Source organism: Mastomys coucha, unplaced genomic scaffold (assembly GCF_008632895.1).
Source record: "Mastomys coucha isolate ucsf_1 unplaced genomic scaffold, UCSF_Mcou_1 pScaffold14, whole genome shotgun sequence".
In the NCBI taxonomy this organism is placed as follows: domain Eukaryota; kingdom Metazoa; phylum Chordata; class Mammalia; order Rodentia; family Muridae; genus Mastomys; species Mastomys coucha.
The window spans coordinates 36,020,160-36,043,566 of NW_022196896.1; the positions used below are offsets into that span (position 1 = coordinate 36,020,160).

Genomic DNA, 23,407 nt, shown 5'->3' on the forward strand with positions numbered 1-23,407 from the left:
GACTAGGGCTTGCTGATGCTGGGGGGTGGGTACCCTGCCCCTGACTCCCCTCCGGGCGATGGTGCCTGAGGACGCTTCCATCCCCATACCAACGCTGGTCCCCAACCCAAGGCCGCTTTCCTCCCACTCCCACTCCCACTCCTCCCACCCCCACCCGCGGACCAGCACCGGAAGGAAGTAGGGCAAGGCCATAAGTAAGTGTACTTGGAAGTTAGAGTCTAGAGAGTGGCTGGGAGGAAAGAGACTGTAGAAACCTGAGGAAAACTTGCCTGTCTGCCCATTGCTGCTCTTCCAGGTCTGCAAATGAAGAGCCCTGAAAAGAAGTGAAGAAAGTCAAAAACTCAGGGTCCCGCATACTTACATCTGAGGGAGTTTGCCCCACCCCTCACCCCCATGGTGGATCTTCTGGTCACTTCTAACCTTTTTGAGGATGACTTCGGAGTCCTAAGGTGGGGGGGACTTAGGCCCCCAGTTCCTCGGCAGTCCAGTGCCCTTTGGAGGCTTTCGTGTACAGGGGGGCACGGTGGGCCAGGTACCTCCAGGCTATGGCACTGGAGGAGGAGGGGTCCCCAGTCACTTCGACGGCAGCCCCCTCCTTTTTCTCCCAACCCTATGGGTCCAGCCTTTAATATGCCTCCTCAGGGATCTAGCTACCCGCCCCCGGGCAACATGAACTTTTCCAGTCAACCCTTCAACCAGTATCTAGGCCAAAACTTTAGTCCACCTGGTGGGCAGATGAGGCTAGGCCCAGTGGGGGGATCTCGCCTACCATGGGACAACCTCCTAGAGAGGAGCTGGGTCCTCCTCCTCTCCAATGCTTTACCCAACCAGGAGCACCTTTTGGTCCTTCTCTTCAGAGACCTGGTCAGGGACTCCCCAGCCTGCCTCCCAACACAAGTCCTTTCCCTGGTCCAGACCCTGGATTTCCTGGCCCTGGTGGTGAGGATGGTGGGAAGCCCTTGAACCCACTGCTTTTCTCCAGGAGCTCAGGCTCCCCCACTGCTGCTGTTAATGGGAATCAGCCCAGTTTCCGCATCCCCCCCCCCCCCAACAGCAGCAGCAGCGGTCGAAGTGGGGGCACTCCAGATGCCAACAGTCTGGCACCCCCTGGCAAGGCAGGTGGAGGCTCAGGGCTCCAGCCTTCCTTAGAGCGGGTGTACCCTTGTGGTGCTTGAGCCTCTTGCCAGAAGTGCACCAGCATGACTGAGAGTGCCTAAGGCTTGCTGACCACCGAGGCGGCTGCCGTCTGGGCCTGTGGTCTCTGCCTCAAGACCAAGGAGATCCAGTCTGTCTATATCCGAGAGGACATGGGCCAGTTGGTGGCTGCTAACAATGGGTGACTCTAGTGCCATGGCCTGGGGAAGTGTAATCATGCTCCTACAGAGTAGCTCTCGCTCCTTGTCTTCCACTGTCCCATCCCCATGGTTCCTAGAAGCAGAAAAGGAACTGAGGCGGGCAGGCAGGCAGAAAAGTCTGGGTTGCTTGTCTTGTTGTTGTTGTTGTTGTTATTGTTTCTGGGAACTTGTGCACTGAGTATCTTCAGAGATCCAGGAAACTAAAGCCTTGTTGAGCAGAGCCATTCCAAGAGTGGAACTAGAGACTGCAAGAGAAAAGTCACTTTATGCCTGGTGGTGGTGGCGCACGCCTTTAATCCCAGCACTTGGGAGGTAGAGGCAGGCGGATTTCTGAGTTCGAGGCCAGCCTGGTCTACAGAGTTTGCTCCAAGACAGCCAGGGCTACACAGAGAAACCCTGTCTTGAAAAACAGAAAAACAAAAAACAAAAAACCAAAAAGAGATGTTATTAGAAATTAATTCCCTTTGAAATTTAGTTTATTTGATAACATGCACAAGCACAAGCTGGTAGTATTAGTTCATGACTGTAGAATAATTGTATAGAAAAATGTTGTTACTGAAGTGCCTTTTGCTAGGTATGGTTGCAACCACTTGTAATTCTGGTACTCTAAAGTAGAGACAGGAGGGCTGAGAGTCCCAGGCTGGCCTGGGATTTGTGACAGCAACTTTGACTCTTGATCTCCCTGAAATAAATTACTCCTGGACACACCCACATTTAATTGGCTGCTTAAAGGTTTAGGTGTCAAACCTCTGTGTCAACTAAAAATGACAGAGGTGATTTGACATCTTTTCTAAAATTATTTAAATTTGTCAACTTTCTAAGGAAAGAAGAATTTTTAATGAGATTTTTTGAATTCACCTAGAAATCTTCATTCTAAAGTTTGTTTATAGTTTGTGTGTGTGTACATGTGTGTGTGTGTGTGTGTGTGTGCACGTGTGTATGTGTGTATGTGTGCAGATTCACGTGGAAGCCAGAGGACAATCCCAGGAGTTCATCAGGTGCCACAGCAATGCTTTTTTGAGATAGGGATTTTTCATTGGCTTGAAACTTGCTAAATAAACTCGTGATGCTAGCTGTATTGGAGGGTTAAGGATCTACATGTTCTGCCTACTCAGTCCTGAGATTACAAGTGCATATTAGCATACCTAGGTTTCTATGTAGGTTCAGTGGTCTTGAACCTAGGAACATTACCAAGAAAGCTATCTCTCCAGCCCCATGTTAACAGTTTTATATGCTGGATATGAAAAATTACTGTCTGGACAGAGTACTTTTATACTCTATTAATATTTACAAATTATGTTTTGTATCTTTATTGAGTTTGCTCTTGAATATTGATTCTTTAGTGTTCTACTGTGTAGATGTACTATGATATAGTTTAAATCTGTTTGATCTTATTCTTTACTCTGAAAATGTCTGTGTGGAAGATGTAGGGTAGGGGTGGACATGTAGTTAAGAGGGAGGAGAATGCCTGCCTGGCACATATAGGGCTCTGAGTTTTATCTTCAGCACTTCAAAGGAAAATTATGTATGATTTACCAAATATTTTGCATATTAATCATATTCTCTAGGTGAGTTACATGCCCACATTATCATTAGTTCCAGAGGAAAGCTGAAATGTGTAGGGAAGGAGTCTGGAAAAGTCAAGGTAAGAGTTTATGAGATTTGAGTCGAACAGCTAACAGAATCAATATCCTGGTCGTGCATAAATTTGTAACCTGGAGCAATGGTTCCTGCTTCTTTTAGCCATTTAAATCTTGCTGTGAGCACAGTACTATGGAGCATTCAGTAAGCAGAATCTTGAGTTCTGAATCAGTCTCAGATGCTATATTATATTCTGACCCTATCATCTCACACTTCTTATTTATATGATTATTTATTCCACATGTACATGTTGAGCCCAAACACAAGAAGCACTTTTTGCACTTCTTCCCTTTAATGTGAAATTGGCTTGGCCTGAAGAGTGTGACAATGCAGCATCTTAACAATTTCAGAGACACTTGAACTAATTCATTAGCTAAATGAGCTAGGGACAGTTGTACCAAGTTTATCCCAGTGGTAAAATAGTTTTTATTCTACCACATCAGATACATTCTTTAAGTGTAACTCATCTAGTTATCCCATGTTACATTTCACACTTTCTTTAAAATTTGACCATTTAAAGACATTTCTATTAATTAGTCATTAAAAAATTCTCTTGAATCAAGAACAGAAGATGTTAAAGGCTCCATGAAAAATTTAAATTTTATATTAATTAATAAAGAATTTAATTAATGTATATGAGTATTTTGTCTACATGTATGCTTATGCACCATGTGCACCCTAGTGCTTTGTAGAAGCCAGAAGAGGTTCTTAGATCCCGCTGGAACTGTAGTTACCTGTGACTGTGAAGCACTGGGGGGTGCTCAGAATTAAACTTCAGTCCTCTGAAAGAGTAGCCAGTGCTATCTCTGCAGCCCCTTTAAGCACTGAGTTTAACATTTGTTTCCCTGCATACACTGGAATTTTCCTTGCCATCCATATGGCTGGAAGGGCAACTGTGTGCATGGAAACAGATGCAAAGCTGCCCATGCAAAGCTGCCCAGCGCTGCTGGGACCCTGTTCTGCTGATTTGACTATTCTTTGCATTTTTCTTTTTCCTTGTTCTGGCTTCCTAATGCACTTGGGTCCCAGATAAGTTTCAAAGGTGTTGGCTCTCCTTGAAGGATCACTCCTTGAGTATAAAATAACAATTCAGTTATGCACATAACAATTCTAATCTAATAGATGCTCTAGACAGCATTCAGAATTTTAAGCCACATTTCAAAAATGTTTTTTTTTAAGTTTTTTATTAGATATTTTCTTTATTTACATGTAAATTTCTCTATTCCCAGTTTCCCCTCCAAAAAACAAAGAAACAAGCAAACCCAACAAAAACAAACCCCTGTTGCCTCCCCTCTCCCCATGCCTGCCACCCCACCCTCTCCCACTTATTGGCCCTGGCATTCCCCTACACTGGGGCACAGAACTTTCACAGGGCCGAGCTCCTCTCCTCCTATTGATGATCAAATTGCAATCCTCTACTATACACATGCTGCCAGAACAATCAGACCCATCCATGTGCAGTCCTTGGTTGGTGGTTGTAGGTTGGGTACTGATTCGAATTCTGACAAGAAGTTATAAAATTTGAGCTTTAAAGTTTTGCATCCTGTTACTTTTCTGATTATTGCTTGAAACACCCAAAAGATAGTTTCATGAGCCAGGCAGTGGTAGCTCATGCCTTTGATTCCAGCCCTTGGGATGCAGAGGCAGGTGGATTTCTGAGTTTGAGGCCAGCCTGGTCTATAGAGTGAGTTCCAGGACAGCCAGGACAGCACGGAGAAACCCTGTCTTGAAAAACCAAAAAAAAAAAAAAAAAGATAGTTTCTAATCTGGTTGTTTTTAAATAGGGTCCTGCTTTGGTTCTTGCTCCCTCTGTTCCTAGAAAAGCAGAGTGCTGGCATTTGGTTACAGGCAAGAATGCTGCCCAGAGCTAGTATCAAACTGCTTGATTATAAAGCTGGCCATCATCACCTGTCCCAAAGTTTTAGAATACCTCGATATTATTCTTCTCCAGACTTCATGAACAGGAAAAATTGGAAATTATGACTGAATATAGAGGAAAATACATCATTGTATTTTTGGCCAACAAATCTTGCTTTTTGATGAGAATATGCCTGCACAGGAATAATATCATTAATGGCTCGGTTCATTCTGCCAGTTTCTTGGAAACTACTTCTTCTAAACATTGCTTGACATTGAGAGCTCTCTTGAACAGCTTGGATCTCACAAGCTGGTGCCAGGATTTTCATACCTTCCAACTTGTTTGTTATCACTATTGAATTAAGTCAAAATTTCTAAGAACTACCTGAAAAGTGAATTTGACACAACTTTGATAGTTGTTCTGGAAAAGCAGTCTTAGGTCCTTAAAAAAAGTAAAAACAATCAGTTAATACTACTAGAGGCAGAGATAAATATTTGCCACTTAGTTCCATTATTGACAATGAGAAATATGAGTGGGCTTTGAAACAATAAAGAGAATACTTACCTTGAACTTTTTCCACAAAGAAACTGCTTATCCAGTCTGATCAATTTGGACTGCAGCTAAGAATCTCTACTGACATAGTCAAATTTCTTGGCAGTCTGAAGCTTTTATACAACAGGAATTTCTTTATACTTTTTTCTCTGTCTTTCAGATATTTACTTAACTGTATAACAACAGTGGCCCTTTCTAAGGACAAGAGAGGAAGGGATTTCTCATTGACCTAGTGTGTCATATTGAAAAGTAGCTTGAGAAATACCGAACTCAAGGACATTATAATGCTAGGGACTGTTTTTGTTTGTTTGACTTTTGTTTTGTTTTTCATGAATATAAATTTCTAAAAAACAAAAACTTACCTTATTTATTTGAAACCCAAATATTTAAAGTTATATGTATATGTATACTACTGTTTTTTTTGTTTGTTTTTTGTTAGTGTTATTTTATTTTAAACAACAGCTTAATAAGAAGGTTAAAAAATGTCAGTTACTACACCAAAGAGGGCTTTGCCAGTAAACCTCTATGCTTCTCTGGAGGGAACTGCTCTGAAATTGATTGGTCTTCCTAGCATTACAGTTGTTTTCTTTCATTTCTCTTCTTGGGTTTCTGTTTGCTTTTGATTTCATTGAACCACAACTTTCTTTGATGAGTTAAGTGAAAATTGGGGTAAAGGTATCAAGTGTCAATTAAAATAGTCTTGGTGCCTCTATAAGGTGACAGATTATAATCTTTACAGGGTGATAAGAAAGTCAAAGAAAACATTTAATTTTTCACAAAGCCTATTACCTTAGTTGTGACTCAGCCTTACATAGAGATGTAAATTCAAACCACCTGCTCATAATAAATGAATCTGTGGATGTTAGCATGAAAGTTTTGAATATGAACAAATAGGAGAAAAGGAGAAGTCATTACAAGGACTAAAGTTGGAGTCATGTGGTTTCAAAGTTTGTGGAAAGATTTCTTCCCCATTTTTATGTTCTCTGCGCGTCAAGGTTTTACATGAGAGTTCTTCAGCCTTGTCCGACATTTCTCTTCAGCTTCATTGCAGCTGACTTCACAAGTAAGATTTATACAAATTTAAGAAACTATATATTTGGCTTTCAATTAAACTTTAGATTAAATATTTAATTGCTGTGGTTTTGCTGCTAAGAATTTTCCTCTTTCTGACTCATTTTTCTTCAGATACTGGTTGATGAAGATACTTTTGCAGCCTGAGTAAAAACTAGTCTTTCTTTTAATTGTTGGTTTGACTGTGTTTGGTGAGGATGCTCCCCCTGCGCTGACCGTGCTATGCTTGACTGGCTTGTGGTTTCTTTGAAAGGGAACATGCTGTATATTTCATTGTCTAAAGTTTCAATGTTCTTTAAGATCAATAAGCAGCCTAGGTAAGAGCAGCGGGTGTCTATTCAAGCCTGTTTCTATTGCTGCAGTGCTTGGTCTGGATGAGGATAAGAGAGTACATGGATAGCTTCTTGTTAATCTTACAGAGTTCTGGAAAAATAGATATTTTTCCAAATCCCAATGAGTCACTCTGCCCTGATGACTCTGTGTTACTCACCATCACAGCTGCCATTAGATTACTAAAAGTCTAGGCTCATGCACAAAGATGTATCTCCCAGGTACTGGTCCCTTTTCCCACTTCCTCCAGAACCAGCTGTGAGCCCTCTGATTGTCTCTTTTCTACTCATGTCGTCAGCATCTTACGGATATGTTTTCAGTTGCTCATCTGACACTAAGGACCTCTGGGGACAAGTATCTTGTTGCCTAGGTGTGCAAAGGTGCTTCCTTCTCTAAGTCATCCTGACATAATTGACAGAGAGCGTTCTTGCTAGGCCAGTGAAGTAAACAGTGATCTGTGAAAGATGATTGCTCCTTTTTGGCTCCATAAAAAAACTCTTATGCTGTGAATTCTGCTTATCAATTTACTGGTTCACATGACATTATACCTCACTATACATGAAGAATCTATCACAAAACATATTCTATCTTCTATTCTTTGTTCAAATGAAAGCGTGCTAATTAACTATATTGAAACACAAACTACAAATTCTGTTGATAAAGATTATGTGATGATTCCCAATATTGACTATAAGAAAACCTTAAATATACTCATACTGCATTTGCTATGGGAGTGTTATATTAATGGGTAGCTGGATTCAGGTGTTTCAATGTATTCATGTTTATTTGGATTATAAGAGATAGCACAAATTCAGCCTTTTCAAACATCTTTCACAAAGTAAATATATAGCATGTGCCCTTTCAAAATAACCATGGTCCAATGAAAAAATCCATCTCTCCCCTTTTCTTAAAATAAGCTTAAAAATAATTTTATTTACCTATATAGGTGGGTTCTTAAGGCATAATATAGTGTTAACTATGTGTAATGGCTTGAACAGAGGTGTGATGATCATCAGTCAAATAAATCACAGTTGCTCTATTAACAACATCAACCACTGTAAGAGCTAATTTGAATTAAAATAACAGTAAGAAAGATATGACCCCTTGCAATGAAGGAAACAAGATACTCTAGGAATTAGAATGAAAAATGAAGAGAAAAGATATAGAGAAAAGAAAAGAAAGGCATGGGGTTTGTGATTTCAAAATGCCATGCTAATGTATTTCCAGCCCTGCACTGCAGGCATTAAGCGCTTTCTTGCAATACCCTGGTCTCTGTAGTAGGTAGCAGGGTTGATTGCTGGGTGATGCTGATGATTACTTCTCTTCTCGTAGCATGCAGAGGTTCAATCCTATTTCCTGATTGCTTTTCTATCAGATTCAAAGTATCTGGTCATATTTTAAGTGAGGATAAGGGTATTTTAATGAATGCAGCTGAAATTTTTAGTGGCTGGAATTAAAAAAAAAATGTGTTGTCAGTAAAATGTTTTGACTTACTCGTGGTCTGCCTAAAATGCAGATACTTACAGCAGACACCTATGTTTGAGCTGTTGCCTTCTCTTGGCAGCTGACAAAACAATGAGAGCAGAACCAGAAGTTTCTGAAGACTGACCACCAAAGATTTTCCTCACTTTAGCCATTAAGTTCTTTAAGTAGTGTACGCAAAACATCTATACATGTATTCTTGTGGATGAACAAATGAGTACATAAATCCTCACTATGTACTTAAAAAAATAAGTGAGGACTGGAGAGATGACTCAGTGATTAAGAGTATTGGCTCTCCTATTTAGGATGTCTCCATCAAAACCTTCCCCTCACAGCTCAGGGAACACAGGGGAAGAGGAGGCAGAAAGAGTGCAAGAATCAGGGGAGATGGAGAATGCCAAGAAAACAAGACTCTCTAAATCAACATGGTAATAACTCATATGAACTCACAGAGACTAAAGCAGCATGCAAAGCCCCTGCATGGGTGTGTTCCAGGTCCGCTGTGCATACATGATGACTCTATGTACGTATGTATATATATGAGTATATGATATATATCCTTGTTTTTTTTTTTTTTTTTTTTTTTTTTTTTTTTTTTTTTTTGGTTTTTTTTCAAGACAGGGTTTCTCTGTGTTGTCTGGGCTGTCCTAGAACTCACTCTGTAGACCAGGCTGGCCTCGAACTCAGAAATCTGCCTGCCTCTGCCTCTCAAGTTCTGGGATTAAAGTTGTGCACCACCACCGCCCGGCTCTGATATATTCTTAAGGCAAAAAGGGGAACATTCTAACCAGCTAAGGTACAGACCCTTCTGAGTTTGTAAGGAGTTTAGATATTAACTTGCTTATTTGCCAAGCACATTCTTTTCAATTCACTACAAGTACTCTTCACATGTCCTTCTGCATGACATTAGTATGTCAGATGCACTGCTAGAGCAGGATTTTCCAACTGTTTCCTGTGTTAAGTGCTTTTATCATCTATAGATTGTAACACCAGACATGAGCTTCCCACGAGAAGAAAAGAAACAGCTTATATTTTTGTGTTTTTAGTACTTGGCATAGATTTTGTCTCACTCTATCTTTGGTAAATATTTGCTAATTACAATATGCTAGTCCCTCGAAGGACATCAGGGCCACAATAGTCACATGATAGCTTCAATTTGCCAAATATCTAGGACGTGCCATGAGACCAATAGGAACAGTTAACTCAAAACATAGTCCTCTAGATAGAGCAGAGAAAGAGCACATAGTTGCCAAGAGGTCCTGGAAAAGGAGGACTCTATACTGATAGCTGAAGGGTATGTGTAGAAGTCAAATTAGGTGAAAGTAGATCTACTTTCATCCAGAATGAAGATCCAAGGTGGAGGGGGGGAGGTGCTAGGTAGTTTTAAGGCATGTGTTTTCTGACTGCCCACTGTGCCTAGCTCTGGGGAATAAACAATGCTATTCTGAAGCCATGACAAAATACTCAACAGAAACAACTTCAAAAGGATTTGATTTGGCACAGAAGGTTTAGTCCATATATGTATGGCTCCAATCACTCTGAAATCATGGCAAGAGGAACTTGTCATCTATGTCTGCACTTCATTGTGGACGAGAGGGGAGGTGGGGGTAGAGGGTCAAGAAGATATATATACGTTTATATATATACATATATATATATCTTCACACACACACACACACACACACACACACACACACACACACACACACACACACCCAAATCTCCCAGGAACAAGATACATTCAAGAACCCACTCCTAGGCCTAGTGATCTACTTCCTCTGGTTATGTTCTATCTCCTAGAGTTTTTCACTTCTTCCTCAAATAAAAACAACACTGGAATCATATATTCAATAATTGGCCTGTGGGGAATGCTTCATATTCAAAACAAGTTTAGAGTCAATAGCAACCAAGTTTACAAGAAGATAGAGAAATAAATAGGAGACTTCACATGTAAAGAAAGATGAAAGCTTGTAAATCAAACAATGGAGACTAAAGTATGTAATTATCTCAAAACAATGAAGATATAAAATAATGATTTAGTTAACTAAACAAGAAGAAGGAGAAAGGAGACAGAGTAATTATATTGTGCAAACTTTTTCTTTCGTGTTTGGGGTCAATAGGAACAATCTTTTAGATTATTATTTAGAAATAATAAACTAGAAAATAAAGAAATAGAACTGAAACATGCATTTTTAAAACGTTAAAACAATGACCACTAGAGAAACCAAAGTCACATTAAGCAAGCCAATATGTGGAGGAAGAGAAAGTCATTAGTTGGTAGAATGCCAGAAAACAGTGTCCAGAGCAGTGCTTTCTTTCCACCTCTGTATCCTGGCACTACAGGAAATTCAACTTCACAAGCTGTGAGGAAATGGCGATTCTTGTCCAATGTAAGCAGTTGAGTCTGTCAACAAAAGGTAACATTCCTTTGATACTGAGCCTTTCTGGTGTGGCAGCAGATAGAATGGGTCCAAGGTACAAAGTTGTTCTTCCAACTAGAGGCTTGCTGCTTCCAAGGCCACATTATTCAAATTTGTTCTGGTTAAGCAGTATCAGGTCTGCCCTGATCTTCTTGTGAACAGAAACAAGGCTTATAGAATCTGATCGTACACAGATGGCTTCTCTTTTGTGTAAGTAGAATGCCTTCTCATGATACAGTAAGTAACTGAGTACTTAAAGTCCTTCAGTAGCATTCTTTTTTATTTTAAACTTATTTTGGGATTAATGTTGCCAGATAAATCTCAAGACACCAAGCTGGGCGGTGGTGGTGCTTGCCTTTAATCCCAGCACTTGGGAGGCAGAGGCAGGTGGATTTCTGAGTTCAAGGCCAGCCTGGTCTACAGAGTGAGTTCCAGGACAGCTAGGGCTTCAATAGGACACTCGGTTACATTCAAATTTCAGACTGAAAATCATTTTTAGTTGATGTTTCTTGCAAAGTATAGGACATATAGTTAAAATTAACATTATTTGTCTGAAATTCAAGTATAATTGGTTGTCATATACTTTTATTTGTAAAATTTGGCAAATTTATTTGGAGACAAAAAGAGCTATGTCTTCATAGGTTAAATGGACCTAGCCGAAGTCTACATCATGTTCCAACCAAATACTGCAGAACACACACCAACCCATGGAACGTCCTCTAAAATATATAAGACACAAAGATACATCTATCTTAAAAACAGAAAGTATGGAAATATTTGAAATAATTTGTCGCATTGCCTGACCATGGTAGAATGAAACTTAGAAATCAAAAGCCAGACAATTTGTTTAACATACACAAGCTCATGGAGATTAACCAACACATTGTTGCATCAAGTGGTCATCAATTCAATAAAATAAGTAAGTGGGTCATCAATTAAATAAAAGAGGATATTGAAAGTGTCCTGGAATCTAATGAAAATAAAAACACATCAGACCAAAACCTATGGTAGGATACAATGGAAGTAGCTGTAACAAGGACCCTTATAGAAACAAGGGCCAACATAAAACAGAATCGGATATCTCAAATAAAAATCATAATAATGTTTTACCTAAAGCCTATACGAAACAAGGGGAAACAAGACCTCAAACAATAGGCAGAAACAAGCAAGATCAGGGCAGAAACAAGTGAAAATGGCAATGAGTAAAGCAATATAATGAAACAGAGATGGTTGTTTGACAAGATAAACAAGACTGGCAAATATTTAGCTAAACTAACCAAAAGAAAAAGAAAAAAAAAAAAACCAGATTAACAAAGTCAGAGATGAAAAGGGAGCCATCATGTCAGATATCAATGAAATTTAAAACATCATTAAGATATGCCTCAAGAACATATATATCATTAAATTCTAATAGAAAAGGATATAAATAACCCTACAATCCACAACTGAGCTTTAAGAAATTAAAAACATTTCTGCACAGTGAAGAAAACAGAAAAGAAAACAAAGCACAGCAAAGAAAACAGAGACAGCCTACAGAAAAGGAGAAAATTTTTTCTAGGATACAGAGAATTGTTATCTAGGATATACAAGTAAATAAACAACAAGAAATTAGACATCTGATCAAGAAATAGTCTAGTAAAATGGATAGAAAGGTCTCAAAGTGCAAAGTGCAAATAACCATTAAACACATGAAAATCTATTCAATTCTCTAGCCATCACAGCCATTGAAATTAAAACTATATTTACATTTTATTTTATCCCAGTCAGGATGGCAGTCATAAGAAAAGAAAGCATAACAAATACTGGCTAGATGTGGGAGGAGGAACCCTTAGACATCTGTTTGTGAAGATATAAACTAGTCTAGCCACTATGGAAATCTGTATGGTGGGTCATCAAAAATTAAATATCGATCTAATATATGATAAACCACACCATATCTGGCCATTAACCTAACAAGTCACCAAGTCAACACAGCACAGATATTTGCACATCAACTCTTGTTGAAGTACCATTCACAGTAGGGAAACCAGCTTAGCTGTTTGTGCTGATTGGTTTCTTGTCAGCTTGACACAAACTAGTGTATTCTTGGAAGAGGGAATTTTATTTGTGGGATTTCTTTCATCAGATTGTGAATAGGTGAGTGGGTTGTTTTTTCTGATTAATGACTAATATGGGAGGGCCCAGCTCACTGTAAGTAGTGCCACCCCTGGGCAAGGTGGATGACATAAGAAAGCAAGCTGAGCAAGACATGGGAAGGAAGCAATACTATTGCTTTGTTCTGCTTCAGTTTCTGCCTCCAAGTTCCTACCTTGGCTTTTCCCCATGATGGACTGTAATCTGGAAGCCAACCAACCCTTCCTTCCCCAAATCACTTTTGGCCATGGTATTTATCACAGCAACAAGAAAGAAACAAGAATAGTGTTCAGTGACAGAGCAATGGATAAAGACAGTGCAGCATATATACAGACTTTTTTGCATTCTGAAGAATGATGTTATGTTGTTTGCAGGAAAATCAAAATAAAACAACTGGAGAGAGTCATTTGGAGCAATTGGAGCCAGCCACAGAAAGGCAAGCATCATGAGTTCTCTCACCTGTGTCTCATAGAGTTTACACAGATACACAAAGTATGTGCATATGACATGGAAGAAAAAGCAACATTATTTACAGGAACCAAGATGACTAGTAGGAGGAGTAATGGCTGACAAATGGGAATGGTGGCTACACAGGGGGGTGCACTCAACTTTTGGTCCAGATGAAACACAATACTGTATATGTGTCACACATACATACAAGTACTTGTTATTAACAAAAGACAGATTTCCTCTTTTACAAACGTAGATAATATTTTTCTGAAGCTGATCAAAATTATGAAATGCCTTGAGAATGTATTTTCCTGGAAACAAAAGTACCTTGCATTATGTAATCTGAGCCAGTCTGCTGATCTTGGGGACTTTCCTATTCTTTTTCCTCTTATTTATTCCTCTTGGTTGAAATGATTCCATGGGTGGGGGAGTGATGTTTCTCACTTTTTCCAAGATACCGATCTAGTTGCAGCTTCACGGTTCCCCTCTTTGACACACTGGCTTTCTTATATAACAAATGAAAGCAGTAGAGTGGGCTTCATTCTTTTGGCTCCATTTTCTTATTTTCAGTAATGATCATGACAGTAGAATCCCCTGGAAAGCTGCATGGTCACTAGTGAGTGCTTGGCTTTGGATGAGGTTAGGTTTGAAAATGTCCTCCATAGGTCCATATCGGAAACTTGATTCCTGATGTGACAGTGTTGAAAGGTGGAGGAGTCTTGAAGAGGTGGGTGGGCCTTAGTAAGGTAATTAGGTCAGAGAAACTTGGGAGAGCTCATTAGTGTGTTTGGTGGCCCTGAGAAAGGGTGATAATGTGTTTGGTGTGTCCATGGGAGAGCTTGTTAGTGTGATTGGTGGTTGTGGGAGAGGCTCATAATGTGTTTGGTGTGTCCATGGGAGAGCTTGTTAGTGTGTTTGGTGGTTGTGGGAGAGGCTGTTAGTTTTAGCAGTTCTTTGATGAACTTCACTACTTCTCATTCCAGTACCAAGCTTTCCTATTTCTCTTGGCCACACTGGCTCTTAATGCTTTACCATTGACATTCATGGAGGTATGACAGGTCTTCAGCTCTTTTGCAGAATAATTTTTTTTTTTAACCAAACACATTGAACTTTACATTCCTTTACATTTCTGTTGCTGCTTCATTAACTTCTTCTCCACAGGGTTGTTTTGAAGATGAAGTAAAGTAATATATATTAAATTGCTTTGTGAACAACAAATTTAAGTACAAGGAAAGATAATTCTGTGGATCACATTAGGGCACCAAAAGACTTTTGTTGAAATTTACCTGAAGGAAAATTATTTTAATCATAAATCATAGCAATTCTAGGCACACAATTTGGGTTATATTTTGATAAAACTAAAACAAATAAATATTAAATACCTTGGTATTCTTTCTTATAACCTTTTTCATATTAGTATCTTTTTTTCAAAATATAAAGTTTCACTGGGGTATTTGGTATACTTTTACTATAGCAATTCTTATGGCCAAGGTGGTATGAGACAATATTTATATAGGCCTGAAAGAAAAATTGTGCTAGATTTTGGGACAAATAAGTGTGAGGTTAAATATTAAGAAGTTTTTTTTTATTAGATGTTTTCTTTATTTACAGTATCTCCTTTCCCAGGTTCCCATCCAAAAAATAAAATAAAATAAAATAAAATAAAAAAACAAAAACTAAAACAAATCCCTGTTCCTTCCCTACTCTCCCTGCTCACCACCCCAACCTCTCCTGTTTACTGGCCCTGGCATTCCTCTACATTGGGGTATAGAACCTTTACAGGGCCAAGGGCCTCTCCTCCCATTGATGACCAACTTGGCCATCCTCTGCTACATATGCTGCTGGAGCAATCAGTTCCACCATGTGTATTCTTTTGTTAGTGTTTTAGTCCCTGGGAGCTCTGAGGATACTAGTTAGTTCATATTGTTGTTTGTCCTACGGGGCTGCAAGCCCTTCAGCTCCTTGAGTCCTTTCTCTAGCTCCTTCATTGGGGATCCTGTACTCAGTCCAATGGATGGCTGTGAGCCTCTACTTCTGTATTAGTTGGGTGCTGTCAGAGCCTCTCAGGAGATAGCTATATCAGGCTCCTGTCAGCCAGCACAGTGGCATCTAGATTTGATGATTGAATATGGGAAGGATTCCCAGGTGGAACAGTCTCTGAATTGTCCTTCCTTAGTTTCTGCTGGCTGCCCTGCCTCTTCTGAGGCCTGTGTTTCCTGCTTGGTCCTATCTTAGAAGGTTACTGGAGAGAAAATGGAGATCTCACCTTGATGTCTAAGAATTTTAACTTTCAAAGTCAGAAAAGCTAGATAATGTCAGCAGGATTGTCTGTGGATTCAGACACAGCAAGCGGTAGAAGATTCAGTCTAGGAGTAATTTTTGTTTTCTGCCCTGGGGCTTCCAGGTTAGTCCTTCATGAGTTATAATTTTTAACCAATGAAACTTTGTTTTGAAGCTATCTTCTTTTTGTATCACTCACAGGGTTCCAAGCAGTCCTATTTTTACCAAAAGACATAGCTACACTTTTCTGATCTGAGAGGAGTGCTGGAGTCATGTGGTCACACACTTAATAAGCTCCAAGCTTCCCAGACACTCTCAGGCATCATTTGGTCCTATATCCACCTGTTTTTCTGACAGTTCAGGCCTCAATGTAAAGTGTGATATCAATGCCTGACAGTCATTTCATTGTAGAGATTAATCTTCACAGTATAATATGCTATCTTGTCCTCCTCTGTTGTTGTCTTCTCTAGTCTCCTCACATACTAAGAATTTTAAGATATGGTAGTGTCTTTAATTTCAGCAGAGGCAGGCAGATTTCTTAGTTCACAGCCAGCTGGTCTGGGGAGTGGGTTCCAGCAAACCCAGGACTTCACATAGAAAGTCTGTCTTGAAAAAACAAAACAAACAAACAAAAAACCAAATCAATTTAAGATACTCCAAATCTTTTAAGGCTAAAGTTTAATATTTGCTTACTAAAGTATACTGTTTTCTTACAAAAGGAAGAGGAACAAAAATAATTTTTATAGATGGATGCTATTCTGTGTTAATGTGTGTCTCTAAGTGAGTTTATTTTTATTAAAAAGTCCTACTGTTTTCTGGTGCCATTTATCAGGGACACAGTAGACATATGGATACAAGAGGGACAACAGGGCATAGAGGGCTGTAAGAGGTGACAACATTACATTTATAATACTTCATTCACGAAATATACCTGCACACCAGTTTTTTTGCTGACTGTGGAACAATTTATCTTTGTGTGAAATAGCCCAAAGGGCTTTTTGCCATGTAATGTGAATATAGTTATGTACTCTAAGATGTTCCTGTTGTTAGTATCTGAATATTTCTCTCAATACAACACTTTCCACATCTTCTTATACATTGTCACAAAGGTGTTGTTCTGAGAAAAAATTCAGTTATGACTTTCAGCCTAACCTCTTCTCATACATGGTGCATTCTGGGGCATGCAGCTTGATTGTCTGAGCAGGGCACAGAACTGCTCATTGTACCACCTCCCTACTTAGGATTGTTCTCTTGGCATATTCTGACTCAGGCAGACCAAGTATACTGCTGGTATTGGCTTTATGTCTACTGACAACATTTATATTTGGACCTCAAGAGTTATTTAAAATTTCCCATACTCAAATGAGTATCTGGTGCCCTGCATTTACTTCACATCATTAGATTTTAAATATTGACAAACAGGCATTTCATGCATGCAGTTTCTTAGAATCTGGGTATGAATTTCATTGCTCCCTTCTCTCATGGAAGCTCCCACCTTGCCTTTAGATACATAGAAACTCATTGCCCTCCTCTTCTTCTGGAAAGATCCATCAATGTAGTTCTGGAGAAATGGGTCATGTCTTGGTGTTCTTTGTTCCAGCTTTTTAGAAGAGCCCCATGGCATGCAGATAAAATGCTAAATTCGTTGATGGTGTTAGTTACTATAATCATGGCTAAGGCAAAAACAAAACAAAACAAAACAAAACAGTTTAAGGGAAGAAGTATTTGTTTTCACACAGTTTAAAAGTACAGTGCATCCTGACAGAGACGTCACAGTGGCAGGAACCTGAGGTGGCTGATCACACATACAATGGCTAGTCGTGCTGCTGCCATAGTCTGGGAACAGGGCTGAAACCTGTAATATCTTTCTCCTTTTTATTCATTTCATTTCTGGGACCTGCATCTCTCTATCCTATATCTGGGGCATATGATGGAATCATTTTTGCTCTCATGCCCTCCATCACTCATTTCTCTTCAGTTCTGCTACTTGGGGCTGGTAAGATGGCTCAGCGGGTAACAGCATCAACTGCTCTTCCAAAGGTCATGAGTTCAAATCCCAGCAACCACATGGTGGCTCACAACCACCCATGATGAAATCTGACACCTTTCTGGTGGTCTGAAGACAGCTACAGTGTACTCATTTATAATAATAAACAAATCTTTAAAAACAACAACAACAACAACAAACAAAGTAGTTCTGCTACTTGTACATCTCTTTCTTGGGTCAGTTTCACTCTGTGCCTGCAAATTTTCTCAGTAAACATGCCAAGGCCTGGCACCTCTCGAATCCTGGGGTCTTCTTTACAACTTAGGCCTCAGGTTACCAACTTTGTGCAATGGCGTTTCACTACCTCTTTGCACAGAATAAGACAATCACACACACATTCCCTGACTTCAGAAGCTTTCTCGAATGTTTGTTCAGTCTTCCATGACTGCCTTACTCTTTCCACATTCATGCCAGCATAACTAGGACCACATGGATGATCAACCTGGTCCTCCTGGACCACAGTTGCCAGTTGCCAGTGTCTGTGTGCTGAATGTGGGAAAACACTTTTAAAGAAGTTGAGTTTGAGTTGACAATCCCCCAGCATCATACTTGGTTCAGACCCTCTTCTTTAAAATAAGCTTATGTTTTTACAAAATGAAGAAATCTTTAATGAGTAGAGTCTTGTCCCAAAGGCCCCTCTCTTCTTATCCCAGTGAAGCCAGGAGGTCTCTCTTCTTTTTCACCAAACTGTACTCCACACCCCTTTCCACTCTGCCTGTTTTTCTATCTCATGATAGACCTGGGTAAAAAGCCTCTACACAGTAGGAATAAAATGTTATTCCGTCTTAAAGTTTCTTCTGCAAGAAAATGCATCTATAAATTTGAAATTTAGCTTCACTCACAGATGGAATACAGCCAGACTCTTTGCCAGAATATTACAGAGTGATTGCTAGTTCTATTCCTGATAGAGTCCCCTCTCTCCTTTGAAATCCTATAAGTGGGCCTTCATTGTCAACTGCCTTAGCTTTCCGATCTTCTAAACGGCTACTAGAATAGCCCAACAAGCTGTGTACTCTAGGGATTCTTTAGTCTACAGTTCCAGACTTTTCCATATTTTCTTTGTAGTGTGCTTCAGAGGCCCAGGTATCACGTGGCCAGCTTTGTTGTTGCATCAAATTCATTCTTTGGTACTAATTTTCTGTATTAGTTACTTTACTCATTTTTGTGATGAAATAGCAATTTAAAAGAGGACTGGTTTATATTGCTTCTTATTTTTAGGATATAATCCATCATGGTGGGGGGGTATAGAGACAGATATATGAGATGTCTGGTCCTATTGATCTGTGAAGCAGAAAAAGATGAATGGTGCTACTTAGCTCCATCTTTATCCAGTCCAGTAGGATAGTGCTCATTATGCTCTGGGTGTGCCTTTCTTCCTCAAGCAAAACTGTCTTAAAACACCCTCATAGACATGCTCAGAACTGTGCTTCTGGGTTGACTCTAAATCCAGCCAAATTGACAATGATAATTATTGACTGGTATTTCCCAAAATTATAGATGTCCAGACACATTAGAAACCCTTAAAACTAGTATTGATGTGATGTGCTCTGGTAAGCAGTATTGTGTTTGCTCTGTGTGAATCTGCTAAGGGGAGAGTGACTTGTTGCTATACAAATGCACATTTCAGGATCATTGCGTGTGTGAGAAGAATGTTGAGATCTGCTGCATTACTGCTGGTCTGAATACCAGCTCTCACAGACTATTCAAGATGTTTCAACATGGAGGATGTTCAAAGCAGTGGTGAACACGTAGTGGAAAAATCTGTGCAAGACCAGGACCTCAGAAGCACTTTCTATCCAATTAAAACAGCCATGGCTGCATTTTTCTTTTTGTCGGTGTTTACTGATCACTTAGTTTGTAGCGGCTTTTTAGGTGAGGAAGAGTGACACAAAGTCCTGGTATGATGAGACGAACGAACACACTGGCAGAAGAAAGGGCAAATAAATACAACCATCCTTACAGTGTGAAATGAAAACTGTCTATATATGTCCACTGCAGCCACAACGACATCTCCCCACCCATTCAGGTTGATGGAATCTGCTGATGTGAAACTCAAACTCGTGGCTGCTTGGATAACAAGTCACATGGAATCAACTCCCTGTGGGACTTGTAGAGTGAGGGTGCTGTGAAGCTCCAGAAAAGGTAGGAGCCATCAAGGACCTGAGGTATGGGTATAGTAGGTACAAAGGACTGACTGAAAGTGGGATTCCTGAGACCAAGCTGGAACAAGGCAGAGCAGCCTGAGGAGAGGCAGGGCAGGGGTGGGTGGGATGAGCTGAGCACTTTAGGGAGGGGTGAGGACTCCACGCTTGGGAGTGGAGGTCGATCACCCGGAGTGTCTGTGTAGCATCAGGCTCATGCAGAGGAAGCAAACCTGAGGTTTGACTTTATGCACTATTGCCTGAAGAAAGCTGGAGGAGCAGATTTTAGTCAGTCTATAGCCTGTGAGTGGAGACTTGAGGTTGGACTGCAAGGTTGAAAGTGCCTGTGGATTACTCGGGTACAGACCATGAACCAGCATGGCGAATGTTTTAGAATGTGAGTATGAGTACTTTTGACATAGCCAATAAAAACATTGCACCTTGCTTTTACTTAATTGGAAAAATCATTTTTGAGCCAATTTATACAAATGCTTGTTAGGCTATGTGTTAGGCTATGTGTTAGGCTATGTGTTAGGCTAATGCTTTTTTAGACTACCATTAAACAATTCACAAGAACTCAATACAAGTTATATTAGCTGCACACTCCCATTATTGACCCCGTCCTGTGCAACACCCAACATACAATACCTGACTTCCATATTAAAAAAGAAAGAAAGAAAGAAAGAAAGAGAGAAAGAAAGAAAGAAAGAGAGAAAGAAAAAAGCTTGTCACAGCTTTTGTCTTAGTGAAAGCAGGAAGGCACACAAAATGTCTTCAAGGATTTCACTAATATCCCTGGAAAATAGTGATCAGTGATTACCAAATTCACTTTTCTTTATGAAGTATCTTTTCTTTTCTCTTTTCCTTTCTTTTGTCTTCTTTTCTTTTCTCTTCTGTGTGTGTGTGTGTGTGTGTGTGTGTGTGTGTGTGTGCATGCGTGTGCGTGTGTGCCCAACTCATGCATTAGATTTGACTTGAGGAAGAGGATGAGGATTTTCAGCACCACTGTAACGTCCATCGTATGCTATATGGCCTTCTACCTTGAGGAACAATGTGCACAGTGGGAGCTTTGTCAGTGAGAATTGGGATAGGGATATGCATATTAATTTTTAAGTGGGGTGTGTTATAATTTAACACATATTTTCTGGGTCAGGTACACTGAGATTTTGGAGAATGTCAGTGATGACAAACTGGCATATCTGAGAGATGAAGAGGCAATCTTAGGTGATGTATTAGAGTTTCTGCTGCTGGGACAAAACACCAGGACCAAAGAGTAGGTTGGGGAGGAAAGGGTTTATTTGGCTTTCACTTCCACATTGTAGTCCATCATTAAAGGAAGTCAGGGCAGGAACTCAAACCAGGAAGAAACCTGGAGGCAGGAGCTGATGCAGAGAGGGGTGCTGCTTACTGCCTTGCTACCCTGGCAACCCAGGACCCAGGACCATCACCCCAGGGATGGATGCATCTATAATGAGCTGGGCCCTCCCACATCAATCACTGTTTAAGAAAATGCTTTACAGCTGGATCTTATAGAGGCATTTTCTCAATTGTTTCCCTCCTTTCAGATAACTCTAGTTTTCATGTCAAGTTGACATAAGACTAGCCAGCACAGAAAAGAAGATACCAGCTAATGCAAGGTTAGAACCAGTTCTTTGAATGTCTTTCAAGCAAATTTGCTAGAAATGACACTGAATAATTTATTTTAAGCTAAAATTAAAAAAATTACTTTCTACATGAAATTATTTCCCTCATAAATACTTCTTTCCTATTTCAGGAAGAGGAATTAGCAGGTCTAGTGACCAAGATATTTGATTTTGAATTTATGAAATATGTTGTCTACGTAGTTTTTACTTAAATCTTTAGACGAAGGTGAATGTACCAAGTCAGTGTCCATGGACTGATTCTGTGTATCCACAGACAGCTGTTCCTAAAACATGAAGGTAGAAGGCTTATCATCTCTGCCTGCCTATTATTCTACTTCCCCAACCAAAATAACACACAGTGATTTTGCACCTGAGATCAATTTTTATTTGAAGTCCATCGGTTATGAAATAAATAAGAGGAACAGTTTGCTCCCACTCTGAAAAATTTGGTGAAGGTTAACTTATCAGTGATTTCAGGCAAAGCCATATTATAAATGGTTATTCAATTGATAGAAATAGTACCCATTAATTTTTTTTCTGTGGGCTGCTAATTGCTATTTTCAGCCTCCAATTTTTTGCAGATGATTTGTTTGAAACCATGATTGTGGCTTCTGCTCAATCCTTTGAAATTCAGCCCTCTAATCCTATGCTATACAAATTGTTTTAAAAGTACTGATCTAATTAAGCAAATTGATGCAAACATCACTTGCCAAGACTGAATTCTTGTCTAATGGATACTCTTTGTTCACATCATATCTTTAATTAAACTCATGGATTCGGATATGCCTCAATCATTTATAAAACATCAGTGTCCATGAAACTGGATTGTCCAAGTTTCATGGCACAATGGTGATGTTCTGGACCTCCCAACTTAAGAATATTACAGACAAAGTGGTTTTCCCCTTCTGGTTATCACTGTTCAGTTTTTGACTCTACGTACAAGGGTGGTCCAATGGCTTATGGTTAGTTGTTAGAATGGTATATTTATAAGTACAGCAGCATCTTCTTATATTCACCCAGTGTATTTTTATTTCAGATATTGTGTATTTGATATACAATTTACCGGTATGAGCTGTTCATATCTTTCCTTCTCACTAAATTGCATTCATATTTCTGACTATATTCTTGGAAATAAGAAACATAACTATAGCTGTTTTAGCATCTTTATTAATTCTGTCATTTTGTTAATTATGAGATTATCCTGGATTAATTGATTTCTATTAGGGATCATATTTGCTTGCTCCTTTTGTGTGATAAACTGTAATAGAATGCTGGTTATCACTGGTCATTGTGAGTGATGTCATGTTGAATGTGGGGTTTTGTTGTGTTTCTTTAAATAGTGCTAGACTGGGTTCTGGAATGCAGTTACTTAAAACCCTTTGTATTCTCTAAAGAGTGTTTTTAAGCTTTGTTGGGTAGAGTCTAGAACAGCCTTTTGTCTAGCATAATTCAGTTCTCATTCCGATGCTTTTCTGGGGTTAGATTTCAGGTTTTAAGATGTCTTTCCAATCTGGTTATTAAGATGTCTTTCCAATCTGGTTATTAAGTACATAGATTACTCCCTAACCCTATAGCTTTCTTGGTGCATGTTCCTTTGCTTTGGACAATTTCATTTCCTGCAGGGATTTCAGTCTTCAGAGGAGGATTTAAAGTGTGTGTGTGTGTGTGTGTGTGTGTGTGTGTGTGTGTGTGTGTGTGGGTGGTGTATACATGTGAGTATGCATGTGCACATTTGCTCATGTGCATGTGGAAGCCAGAGGCTAATATCAAATGTCTTTGTTGCTTTCCACATTCTTCCTGAGACAGGCTTTCTCAGTGCACCTAGGACTCACTGCTTGGCTGGACTGGTGAGCCGTGAGTGCCTTCCCGCACTGGGATTGGAGGCATCCTCTGGTGTGCCTGGCCTTTATGTGTATGCTGGGGATTTGAACTCAGGGCCTCAAGTACATCTACCACTTTTCCTACTGAGCCATATCTTCAGCTCCAGGAGTTTAGTTTTAGGTC

The 23,407-nt window shown here is 39.7% G+C and overlaps 1 protein-coding gene and 1 pseudogene across 1 annotated transcript in view; both read left to right on the plus strand.

Moving 5' to 3' along the window:
* Positions 1-303: 303 nt before the first annotated feature.
* LOC116089038 lies at positions 304-1,340 on the plus strand (annotated as a pseudogene).
* A 5,058-nt stretch (positions 1,341-6,398) lies between these two features.
* St18 (ST18 C2H2C-type zinc finger transcription factor) overlaps positions 6,399-23,407 on the plus strand; it is a 396,007-nt gene continuing 378,998 nt past the window's right edge. The window contains exon 1 of the mRNA XM_031366775.1: positions 6,399-6,469. The gene's annotated coding sequence lies outside the window, so the exon portion shown is untranslated. The remainder of the gene's footprint in view (positions 6,470-23,407) is intronic.